The 12,920-nt window shown below is 46.6% G+C and overlaps 1 protein-coding gene across 11 annotated transcripts in view; it reads left to right on the top strand.

Moving 5' to 3' along the window:
- The window catches only part of TRERF1 (transcriptional regulating factor 1), a 193,849-nt gene that overhangs the window by 69,593 nt on the left and 111,336 nt on the right, over window positions 1-12,920 (top strand). For 8 of the 11 annotated variants that reach the window (XM_087438594.1, XM_014782710.2, XM_087438596.1 and 5 more), the window contains one exon: window positions 8,516-8,598. The exons of 2 other annotated variants lie outside the window; for them this stretch is intronic. The gene's annotated coding sequence lies outside the window, so the exon portion shown is untranslated. Of the gene's footprint in view, window positions 1-6,797; window positions 6,952-8,515; window positions 8,599-12,920 lie in introns of all 11 variants that reach the window. One more of the 11 variants, XM_087438593.1, reaches the window with a different exon arrangement.

The raw sequence follows: 12,920 nt of genomic DNA, 5'->3' as shown, positions 1-12,920 counted from the left end.
GCCAACAGGGAGGAATTTTGAAAAGGAAAGAGAAGAAGCTAGGGCTGAGCCCAGTGGGAGCTTACAGTCTAGTTGAGTGTTTAGGGGAGAGAAGACAGGCACATACCCCTACCTACAACAGCACAACCCTGTTACAGAGCAGTACTTCCCCCTGGACAGATGGACGTGCTATCAGGCAAGCAGTCAAGCCCAATGGAGGTGGACATTTGAGGAGCCAAAATTGTTGAAGCCTTCCTTCTTACAGGATAGAAGGTGATGTTTGTCCAATGGCCCCCACGAGGGTTGGTCACCCACAGGCCACGGAGGCATCTGGGTGGAGCATGGCTAGTCTGTGTTTCGGTAGGTTTGAAGTTTCAGAGTTCTTTAAAAATGTGTCTTGAGGGTTCCGGAAGTTTGAATAATTCGCAAACATCCTTCACCTTTGAGTGACATCAAGGAGAGGGTTAAGCCCCGCCCCCCCCCCCCCCCTGCCGCCCCAAGCATCGCCCAAGTCTGCTTAGGGAGACTTGATGTTGCACTGGGAGGACCTCAGCCTGCCTCAGTGTGGTGTAGCTTAATTTCATTTCTTTTTTCTCTATTCCTATTTTTCCACCCACTCCTGTTGGCCTGGACCCAACTAGACACTGGAAGGGTGGAGTGAACTGTGGGGAAGCAGTTGGGAGGATGAGTAGCAGATGAAAGGTTGAGAACCCTTCACTTAGGCCTATCTTTGCAGGCCCTTGTAAATTTTGCTGTTATGTTTCTTTGGGTTTTTCTCTCTGCTGGGCCTTGGACATGCTAGGTGATGCTCCAGACATCCCAAATGCCTTTTCCTTTCCTGAACATATCACACACTCTCTGACCTCCAGGCCTTTGAGTTCGTGGTTCTTGCTGCCTGGAAGAATCTGTCACCCTTCTTCATTGCCTTGTTAGACATTAGGGAGCAGTGGGGACTATGGAGAATTCCACAGTTTACACTCCACCTAAAGATTTTCTGAGCTCCTGATCTACAAGTTGTGAGTTTGAGTGTTACTTGGAGTAGGTGTGGCTGCTTGCCTTGGCAGAGACTCAGGAAGGAAACAACTAGGAGTGGGTGACACGGCCTGGGTGGAAACTTAGAGGCAGGGACCAGAGGAGACACTCAGGAGAGAACAACTGATCAGTGTTGCTGAAACTCAGGGAGCAGGGGGAGATGAAGCTGAGGCCAGACGGGTTCTGGAAGAGACTTGACAGCTCTGCTAGGGCATCTCTTCTGCATCTATTCTTGGGGACTGGCAGTGCCTGGGCGTGGCTCAGGGTCAGTTGCAGTGGTAGACTTGGCCCTAGGCAGGGTGCAGAAGCCAGGCCTGACCGGGGAGAAATCTTTCATTTTAGGAAAAGGAGATGTTTCTACATGCCAGACTGGGACCTGCTCTGGCGTCTTTGTTTCTCACTACTGTACAGATTTCAGAGATCAGATAATAACTTTGGTTCAGGTTTTAAACTTTCATTATTCCTGTATTACATAAATAAAACATAATAAAGATAAGTAAAGAGGAAAGGGAAGTGAAATTAATGTCACCCATAATCCCGCCACCCAGATATCATTTACATTTAGAACTTGAGTATGGAGACTTCCCGGACAATTTTCTGTATTTACGAAGTGGAAGCAAACTGTAGATGTATTTTGTAACCTATTTTTTGTGTGTGTGATTTTTGTCCTATTTAAAAAAATACGTGCTTGCCCAAAATTCAAACTGAAGGATACAAAGAGAACTCCCCTTGCCCTCCACCCCCCTACCTCCTACCCCTGCCCCCTAATTCTACTCCTCAGAGGTAGCCCTCTTTAAAGGTTTCCAGTATATCCTTGATTAGGGAGGAATATAGAAGGGATAATGTGTGTGGAATGAGAAACTGTAAATATTGGTTGTTGTAACTTGTACAAATATTAGCTGTCACGTGTCGGTCAGGAGGAAGGTGAAGGGTGGGTTTGGAGGGACTGGGAAGCAGTTTGTGGTTAGTGAAGGGACTTTTAGAAATAGATATTTGTGGAGTTGGGGAAAGGAGGAGATGGAGAATCTTCGAGGCCTGGCTTGTCTTTGGATTTGTCACTTGGATGTTGGTGAGGAGCAGGGTGAGTAGAGGTGAGAGAGACTGTAGGCAGGGGCCAGATATTTTCAAGTCTTACTTCCTGGGTGGGGATTGGGATGGAGAGGGGGGCAGGTATGCAAATGAGCAAGAGACCTGTCAGGAAGCGGGGATAGTAATTGGTAGATATTTATAAAACATACCCTTGCATGACGAAACAAAAAGTCGGCCACTCTAGGTTAGTCCTCCAAATTAAAAAAAAAAAAAGGTTTTTAACAAATCTGTGAATAAAAATCTGAGTGAGACTGCAGAAGTGGACGGGGAGTCGTAAGTGTCGATTTGGTTCTGGTTTTGTCTCTGGCTGTGCAATCTTGGACTGTGTCTTAATTTCTTTAGATCTCAGTTTTCTTATCTGCAGTAGATCAGTGGTTCCTAACTCTGGACGCACGTTAAAATTGCTGGGAAACTTAAAAAAAAAAAACCCAATGCCAGAGCCCCACTCAGGTTCAGATGTGTCCAGATCTCTGGAGGTGGGGCCTGGGAATTTTTGTTTTAATGCAACCAACATTGAGAACCCCTGGATTAGAATCATCCTAATTGCTCCTTTTAGCCCAAAATGTTATGATTCTATGTATTGTATTATACAATTTTGTTCTTTAAAATACTGTGCAAGAATATTGTAAACTTCTTACGTGCAAAGAAGTCTTACTTTTTGTGAAAAACTCCCTATAATTCTCATTAGGCCAATGTAATAATGCCAACGTCCTGAGTCCAGTAAGTCAGAATCATAAACATAGTAAAACATCGAATAATAATTAATTTTTGACTCAAGAGTTGAAAGCATGGACTTTAATTTCTCATTCCCTCGTTTTGAAAAAGCCGCTGAGTGGAGGCCTGAGGCCACCTCCATTTGTAATGAAGACCCTGAAGAATTCAGAGAGACGACATTACTGGAAATGTTTTTGCTAGAAAAATGGTGTATACTTGAGGAGGTCCAGCTTGGGGAACGCTGTATCAGATCTAAATTCTACTCGGAGTAGGAGGTGTTTAAAAAGCCTCAGGGCCGTTTTATCTTTACCATTGAAGTTTTTCGTTTTGTCTCTTCCTAAATGAGTCATTTTTTTAAAAAGGAATCTAACTTGGGGAGGTGGGGAAACCACTGCTGGAGGTGCCGAGGAGGGGGCGGGCAGGGAGGCTGGCGCTCAGGGGACCGAGTTTACAATTGAGTTTCACCCAGGAGGGCTGGAGCCAGGGCCCTGTCTTTGTTGAGGGTGAATCAAGACAAGTGGGACACAACCTGGTGGGGGGTAGAGGGGTAGAAGTGGTATTGATGTTGTTTATTAATTTATCAAGTATTTACCGGAGCACATCCACCAAACACGTTGCCTGGTATCAAGGCTCAGTCCACAGGTGCTGGGAGATTGTCAGCAAAGGGAAGGGAGGCCTCCTAGTTTTCCCTCCAGCTGGGGAGCTGGGACACAAACCATGGGGGTGAGGCCTGTCCATATTTGCCTGCACTTACAAGTAACTGAACTGAAGTTACAGCCCCCCATACTCGTGTGCACAGTACAAATGAAAATGTTAGTGCCAGGCAGGATTTCAGAGGAGGAAAAATGGCAGCCTGAGGATCCCGTTGTGGAGTGCTGGGGGGTCTGATGAGACATACACTGGCCGGGCAGCCAGGTAGAGGTGGAGGCCTGGGAGCTCTCTGGGACCTCTGTACATCACTTCCTCTATCTGGGCTACGTTCTCCCAGCTGAAAAAGGATCCCACAGACCGAAGTCTGATAGCTGTTCAGAGGGCTCGCTGTCCTTCATGCCTGGGGACACAGGGGAGGGACAGAGTGTGGGGAGGAGCTGACAGACCCTGGTTTTGGAAAACCAGAGCAGCTCCACGGGATTTGGCCCAAGTGCTTGGGGTGAGGAGGAGCGCAGGGCAGGGTGCTCCCTGATGCCTGGAAGGAGTTCTGTGGCCAGGCACACTCCTTTTATTCCACGCTGACCCTGCCAGGAGTGCTGGTTTTCATCTTTTCTGAGTGATGTGTAACCCCCTGCAGTTGTGCATGTGTGTTTTCTAAGTTTGTCACAAACTTCCTGTTTGGGTATGGTTCGAGGCTGGAAGCGATGTGTGTTTTGAAACCCGGGCGTTCACAGAGGTCCAGTGCTTCTCTCTTATCAGCCATGGGGTGGCCCTTTTGTTCTCCTCCCTTTTGCTGGCTTTTGCCATCCTCCTTGGCAAACCTTCTCACTGGGAAATGCTCTGTAGCTTCTGTTCTTGTTTCTGTTAGTGAGGTTGAGACTGGGAGATCTGAAGGCTGGAAGGAGGGAAGGGAACAACACTTGTTGGACCCCTTATGTAATGCCAAGCTCTGTGCTAGATGTTTTTATCCATTTCTTGTTTTATTTAAGCCTCACAGTAGCTCATGCAGAACTAGGCTCAGAGAGGTTAAGTGACCAGCCCAAGGTTGGACAGCCACTGGGTGACAGGTCAGGATTTGATCCTAGGGCTCACTCCAGAGATCCTGTTATTTCAACTGTGTCATGAGGACCACACTGCACCTTTGGTTCCACTGGTTTGGGGAGATCTTGATTTCTTACTGGGCATCCTGGCAGACAGCATCACCTTGACCTCCAGAGTTTTCTCCCAGACCCTTGTTATTCAGGTGCTGCCTACTCTATCTGTGTGGAGTGTGATTTGATGCCCTTGAGTGCTTTCCTGACTTGCACCTTTCCCAACCATCCTCCCTCTGTGGCCCTGGGAACCCCAGAATTGTTGTGTGGTTGTGGCTGATGATTGGAATGGGTTAGGACCAACTCCCAGTTTCCCAGAAATGGAGTATCCTTTTTCCTACTTCTGGGCGCCCAGCACTGACCATTCTGCTGCTTACCATGAGCTCCACTCAGCTGGATTTCTCACATTTCAAGCTCTTCCCCAGAAGAGGGAAGAAGATAGGACATCTGTGTCAGGTGAAGGGGTAGCTAAGGAAGGACACCAAGACCTTGAATATGTAGGAGCGGGAAGAGGAGGGAAGAGCTAAATCCAGCCACCCTCCTTCTTTTTAGGAGAGCTGTTACAGGGTGCCAGACTCTGGGTGCTCCTGCGAAGGAAGAAGAGGTACTGTAGGCTTCCAGAAACATTAAGAAGGCCCTGTGTCCCTGCCCTTACCCATCCCAGTTCTCTTGTATTTTCTGAAAAACTTCTAGAAGTATATCCTCTGAGCTTCATCAGAATTGTTCTGTAGATCAAGTAACATTTACCATTCAAGACCCTGTGTTGAGCAATGGGCAATTCCAAGCATTTTTAACACACATATTAATTACCCTGAAGGGGTTTGCAGTCTACTCGGGCAAATGGAACACTTGCCAAGAGAAGCTAAATGCAGGGAGCTCCGAAGAGCCCGGGATTGCTCAGCACGCTGGGTGGTGCTGCTCACTGGACTGCAGGAGGGAGCAGGGTAGTCAGAGGGGTGGGGCTGCAGAGGGAGAATGTGCCGGGCACTGGGGCCCTGAGGGGGCGTGGCAAGGGGAGGAGTGTACGGATGGGGTGGAAATAAGACTGAAGAGGGAGATGTGCATTGTTTATGAAGGATCCCAAGGGATGGCTGTGGGGTTTGGAAATTTTTGTATTGGGGAGCCACGGAAGCCAACTGAAGAGGACGAGGATTGGTAAAAACAGTGCTGTAAGAAGGTTCATCTGGATGTGTGCGCTGTAAATGGGGATGCTGGGAGGTGAGTTAGAGGACATTTATGATGTTGAATTTTAGGAATAAAGTATTGAGGGCTTGGACTGGGATGGTGGCATGAATGTAGAAAAGAAGATAGAGAGATGGGAGGTTTCAAATCCCAGCTCTGCCCCCTGCTACCTGTGCAATCTTGAGCAGGTCACTTAATCTCTTGGACCTGTTTCATCGTCTGTAAATAGAAGCTAAAAACACTTCACAGGACTGTTGTGTGAGGTTCAAGTTGTGTCACACCCAGCATGCAGTAGGAGCTCAACAAATGGGAGTCCCCTCATATTGTAAGGGGCACGATTTGTGATTGGCTGGAGGAATTGGGGGAGTGGAGGGTGAGGGCTCAAAGAGTTGGATCTGGGAGCCTGGGAGAATGCCGCAGCCTTGACAGAAATGGATGGAGCTGTTTGAGGTCCCTGAATTCAGTTTTAGGAAGACTCTCCTAAATGCAGGCTGCTGAGGGCCTGTCCCAGAAACCCCACAGCCATGCGGATTGTGCCTCTAGGAAACCCTGGCCTCTGGTTTCCGCTGGGCCCTCCGTGGTGCTGAACAGCAGCCAGCTCTCTATCTGATCAGGGTCGGCACTGGGTGAGGAGAATGAGTCACCTGGGGCACAGAATTTAGGGAGGCGCTCGGTTTCAGGGCCCACCCTGCACTTGCACGATTCCCTGCGGTGGGATGTTCCACACCATCACAACCTCCATCGGGCCCGCTCTCCCTCTCTGCCCTTCTTCGCTCAGGAAACAACTTGGCTTCATTTATTCATTGACCAAGTCACTCAGCAGTGGGCCCACTCAAGTTCCTGCCTCCCCTCCGGGTGGTTATCAGCATCTGAGCTCATCCCTGCATGCTTTCCTTTCACTCAGTCCCTCCTCCTGACCAGAGAGAACCTTCCTCCTGTACATGGGTCCTCCATCTCCTGTCGCTCCTGGGTCCTCACTCTTCAGTCATTCAGCAGTAAAATCTTTCCTGAAACCCTCATCTCCCTCTGCTTCCCATTGTCTTTTTCCTCCCCTCACAGACGCGTCTGGAAAGAATCTGTCCTCAGGTTTTGCTCCTTTGCTGACACAGCCCGCTCAGGCTGGCTTCTGCCTGTGGGAGGTCTGGCACGGCGAGGGACGTGGTGGATTTGCTGCAGAGGACGCCTGCCTTCCACAGGCACTGCCCTGTCAAAGGTCACGTTGGCCTCCATATTACCACACCAACGAACACTTCGTCCTTATCTTTCTGGACTCTTTGCTACTTTTGATACTATGAACAACTTCCTCCTTCTTGCAACTCTTTTTTTCTCTTGGCTTCTTTCATTCCACAATGAATCTTTCAATAGTTATTTCTTGAGCACCTACTATATCCCAGGCTCTGGGATATACCATAATATGATGTCCCTGCTCTTGGCAAGTTTATAGTGTAGTGGGAGAAAAGAGGGATAAAAACATAAACAAATGTCAGACGGTGATAAGGGCTACAAGAACGAAGACAACAGGGAAGGGCATAGAAAGCATGCTGGGTGGGGGTGGAGGGCCTCACTGAGAAGGTGACATTCAAGCAGAAACCTGAAGGAAATAGGATGCCTGGGGCAGAGTGTTGCAGGTACTGAGAAACTCTGCTCTTCCCTCTAGAAGAGCAAGTGCAAAGGCCCTGAGACAGGAGCCTGCTTGGGATGTTTGAGGAAGCCACTGTGGCTGGAGGAAATTGGAGAAGGGCAGAGTAGGAGAAGAGGTCAGGGAAGAGGCTGGGCCAGGCCATGGGCCTTGTAGGTCATTTCAAGGACTTTATCTTTTACGTTGAGGAAGATGAGACACTATAGGAGTGTTTTGAGCAAAAGAGTGGTTTTTAAATGACAACGTAGGCTGCTGTGGGGAGCATGGTGTATTGGTTTGCCAGGGCTGCCATAACAAACTACCACAGACTGGGCAGCTTAAACAACAGGAATTTATTCTCTCACAGTTCTGAAGGCCAGAAGTCTGAGACCACGGTGTCAGCAGGGCCATGCTCCCTCTGAAGCTGCTAGGGAATGATGTATTCCAGACCCGTCTTCTAGCTTCTGGTAGTTTCTTGGCTTGTGGCAGCATAACTCCAGTCTTCACATGGTGCTCTCCCTGTGTGCGTGTCTGTGTCCAAATTTCCCCTTTATATAAGGACACCAGTCATATTGGATTAGGGACCCACCCTACTCTAGTTTGACCTCATCTTAACAGCTAATTATATCAACAATGACCCCATTCCCAACTAAGGTCATATTCTGAGGTACTGGGGGTTAGAACTTCAACATAGAAATTTTGGGGGAGATACAATTTAGCCCATAACACAATTCAACCCATAATTCATGAGTATTTGAATAATTGCATAATTGCAATAACCTAATGAGAGAAGCTGCTGCTTGGACCAAAGTGGTGGCAGTGGAGGTGGTGAGAAGTGGTGAGTTTGGATATATTCTGAAGATAAAGCTGACATCATCTGCTGGTAGATTGGATGTAGAGTGTGAGGGAGAGAGGAGCATCACAGCAACTCCTGGGTTTGGGGCCTGAGTAACTAGAAGGATGGAGTTGGATGTCTTTCTCTCTGAAATCCTTTCCTTCCTCAGCAGCCTTTGCAGGGTCCTCCCGGGCAGGTCACTCAACTGTTGGGTTCTTCAGGGCTCCGTCCTGGGCCACCCCTCGAGTCTCTCTCTGGTTGATATGATCTGTTCCCGCGTTGAAGCCAAATATCCTGAATGTGCTGTCTGGGTCACTCCTACAGGCCCTGGCTCTGGAGGATGCTGAAGGAGGAAGACACGGAAGCAGCACGGCCCTGAGGGATTAAGCCTCTTAATCCTGCAACAGGTAGCTTCTCTGAGATTCTTGGTGTCTGAATGCTTTATGACGAACAGGTCGTAAGATCGTATCTTTGACCCCCGTGGTGTGGAAAATGCCCCAAGAAGGGGAGGAGGGCTGTTCTGGGCCTGGACACCTGTAGATTTCTGGAAAACTTCCCTGGGAAATGGTCAGTGATTGAGGATCCATGTATTGGAGTTCAGCATTGTCTGGAATGGGGCTGAGGGCATCCTGTCTTCTCTCTCTTGACTTCTCAGAGTTGTTGTGAATAGTGAAGGATCCAAAGGATGTTCATGGATGGTAGCTCTAGAAGTGTAAGGAGGGAATTAGACATCTCGGGAGAATTGTAGTCCAAAAGGCCACTCTGAGAAACTCCACAGAGCCTGTCAGAGGCAGATTCCTGGACCAAGGAAACTTTGAGCTGGCCCTGAGGCACTTCTAGTGTTTTATCAGCTCTGCCTTGTGATTTCTTCCAGGCTCAGTTTATCCCTCTAGAAAATGGGCACATGGTTATGATTCCTCTGCCAGATCCCACACAGAAGCTGTCTGAAGGGTCAATAAATTTGTGTATAAACATAATTTTATTTTTTGAAGTTTAAACTCTGATCTAGCAAGAGATGGCTATTTCCCACAAATTCTCAGTGACAATGGGGAAGGAGGGTGGTGGTGTCTACTTTGATTCTTTCATTGTGTGCTGCTTTTTTTTCTTGGCATGTGCCACACTTTCCATCCCTCTTATGTGAGACTCAGAGTTGATTGCTTCCATTTCTTTTTTGTTGTGCCTGATTTTGATTTAATTTTTAAGCCATTGTGTCTTGGGGTTCCAGTAGGAGACAGCGGGTTCACTCAAATGGAGTAATCCAAGAGACTTTACTGAAGGGACTGTTTGTAATGGCGGAGGCAGGGCTAAGAGAAACCAGCACAGGATGTTGAAGCATCCCAGGGCTAGCACTGTCAGGCCCAGGTCTGAAAGGAAGAGGGAGGGATTGGTAATCAGAACTGGAAAGAGAAGCTGTGTGGAAAGGCTATCTGTGGTAGAAGGATGCAGTCAACTTAGAGCAACATGGCTGAGAAAGAACCAAGAGAGTGAATATCCTCATTGAACTTCCCTGTCAGTTCTCCCAGCTCCTGATGGTGCCTCCCATTAGGCCTGCTCAGCCAGAAGCCAGAAGGCAGGGAACCATATTGATGATGTCGGTAGAGATCGGAACCTCTAGGGGCGCAGAGTGAGTGAAGGGTGGTGGGTGGATATGGAGGAGCAAATAGAGAATATCTGAACCCAAAGAGGGTTTTTTGTTTGTCTGACTGAGTGAAACTTGGCATTATTAAGTCATCTACATAGAACCTTTGGCTGTGAGAGCTCGAAGGAGCAACAGAAACCCTCTAGTTAAACATCATCCTATTTATAGTTGAAACGACCCAGGGAAGTCAAGTGACGTGCCTGAGGCCACTCATTAATTCATAAAAGTGTTTTTTGAACGCCCACTACATTTTCTCTGGAAAAACAACACAAAACCACTTGAAATAGTTAAGAAACAGTGTAAAGCAAAATGTGAGCAAGTGCCGTAAAAAAGCTGTGGATTAGTGCTTATTTCCTTTTTAACAGTTTGGATTCTTTGGGGTTGTGAATACCAGAAAACCGAACTCAAAGGGGTCTCATGGCACATGGGATTCATTCATTGGCTCATGTACCTGCAAAGTGCAGGGATGGCGTGGACTGCAGGGTGGGTGTGAAACAGCAGCTCAACATGTCATCGACTGTCCAGTTTCTTTCCGTCTCTCTGTCGCTCTTCCACGGTGGCAGTTCATCCTCAGGCTGGCCTCTCTCACGGAGGCAGAAGAGCTGCAGAAGTTCCTGGGTTTATTGTTTTGCACATCCCTCTGGCCAGAAGCATCCCTTCCAGTAATTCTTAAAAGATTGAGAAAGTGTCTTTCCCGGAAGTCCCTCCCCAGCAAACCAACTCTGGCATTTCATTGGTGTGAGTTGAGTTATGTGCTCATTCCTTAGCCAATCCCAATGGCCAGGCGAATCCTGTTGATTGGCAGGGACGGGAGATTTTCCTGATTGGCCTATCCCTCCACTGTGCTTGGGCGGGTGGAGTGTGTTAGCTTTTTCTGAAGCACGGGGGCTGGGGGAGGGGAGGAGTACCAGAGCCCTGGGTACTGTTGGGGGAGGAGTGAAATGGGTGCTGGGGAGGGCAGCGGCTGACATCCGCCATACTATTATCAGTTATAGAAATCATGCTAATTTGGACTAATTGTTGGGGGTAATAGTGAGAAGAAACCTGCCCTTACCTAGTAAGTCTGAATTTTAAAATGTTTTCACACAGCAGTTTCAGACAGAATCTTCCCCAACAGTTGCAATTAGCATCTGCTTTTCAGTGTGTCTTAAAACGCAGGACCTTCTAGTAGGTTAAATGTGCCTTCCACAGTACCGTTTAATTTCTAATATGCTTATTCAACCTTTTTATAGCCAGAGTAAACACTGAACTCAAATTCTCGGTTAGTGGAGATTAAATTACAGTAATGAGGTTCCTCGTTTATAACCTCATCTATAAAATGGGAATAAGAATAGCACCTACTTTATAGGTTTGTTGTAAGGATTAATTGAGGTATTCCAAGTAAAGTGTCCAGTGGCCCAGTGGCTGGCACAATAAATGTTACCTTTATTAGCTCTTATATCTCAAAATATTGCACATTTATGTGTTTATGTGCATGTTTACTCTAGGAAATTAACTCTCTTCACAACAAATGTATTATCTGTTGCTCGTTAGCTCTGTTAGAGACGAGGTAAATAAAAGGATTAAAATATTTAGTGTTTATGGATTTTTTTTTAATAAAACTGGCTTTTTGTAAGAATTCGTTTTGAGGAAAACCTAAATAAAGAAAATTTTAGGAAGCATACGGTTAATGGTATAATTCATGGAAAATAGGGATTTTTAAGTTTATGGTAACATGATTATGTATTCTTATTTGAAAAATCTTTTAAATGCTTGAAGGCCTGGCATGACCTATCCCAGCTGATTTTCTTGCCTTTCTTCTGAATTCAGAGGCTCTGCAGGGGCAAGTGACCCTCCTGGGCATTGGCTTCCCAAACCAACCACGCAGTCTGGCTTTTCTGGATTGGGGTGTGATGCTGCAGTAGCAAGAAGCTAGTCTTGGGCGTTTATTTCAGCTGACAAAATGCTGTGAATGGTTCTCTAGAGCCTTTAGTGCCATAAGGCTGACCTCTCAGAATCCCAGGAGAGTGAAGTGTCTAGATTGGGGTGTCCAGATTAATGGTGGGGAGAGCACGGGTTGGCACAGCGCCCTTTAGCTCTATCACCTGTGTTCCCAAACCAGGAGGAGGTAGCTTTGTGGATGAGGTGGATAGGGTGCCGCGAGGAGCCTGTGGATAGAGGAAAAAGTTCAGAGCAACCAGGAACTTATAGACCGCAAATTTATAGACCATAAAATGTTTCGTCTCCCTTTCCCCTGAGTTTTGAGTAAAATTACACTTAAATTTTCTATAGATTGTTGCCCCCGAGGCTGGTCACCATTGTGATAACTTGATGAGAACTAGTGATAACTAGATGATGGACCCTGAATTCTGTGGTTCAGAGGGTTGTGTAGACAAGTGGTTCTCAAATATAGATCACCTGGACCAAGAAACTGCCGAAAAAAAGAAAGATTTGGGGGATTGGCTTAGGGCACCAATTTTTTATTTTGCCAAGGAAGGATGTTTTTAAAAATCTAACATCTGTCACCCCAATTTCATAAAAGAAAGGACCATTTTGATGCCAAAATAGTAGGGAGGAGATAATCTAAGAATAAAACATAAATCTTTACGTTGAAAACATTCAGCTTTAGGAATAATTTACTCACTGTTCTTACTTTTCTGACATAAACTTGAAAACTACATCAAGGGTGGATGCTGCCCTGATCTTTCCATAACTTGTGTTGGGGAGATGTGGAGTTATCTACTTAATGTGCAACTGTAGAGGAAAAAAATCATAGTTTTTTGAAGCCTGTCTTGGAGTCTGGGAATTCTCTAAACTCATGTATTTCTTTAATTTAAAGAGGTGGGAGAAATTCAGTTGAACACAAGTCTTGATAAATCCAATTCATTTTATAAAGAAGAAACTGTTTGCTCTCATGTCATGTACTTAGAATTGTTAATTTTCCACCAGTAGGAAGAAAATCTTGCAACACCTAAATAGTTCAAATTAAAAGGTATGTCAACAGTTTTTCCGTTTCCACAGTTGAACCCTAAAAACGGTGAACCAGCTCAGTTTGATTTGGCTTTCGGTTGTTTAGTGTGCCTCTGCGTGTGGGAAAGCGCACACACAAAC

This window comes from Ceratotherium simum, chromosome 13 (genome assembly GCF_057802395.1).
Source record: "Ceratotherium simum simum isolate JZ-2026a chromosome 13, ASM5780239v1, whole genome shotgun sequence".
Taxonomy (NCBI): domain Eukaryota; kingdom Metazoa; phylum Chordata; class Mammalia; order Perissodactyla; family Rhinocerotidae; genus Ceratotherium; species Ceratotherium simum.
The sequence above is the reverse complement of the archived record's forward strand: the minus strand, read 5'-3'. Positions and strand labels throughout refer to the sequence as shown.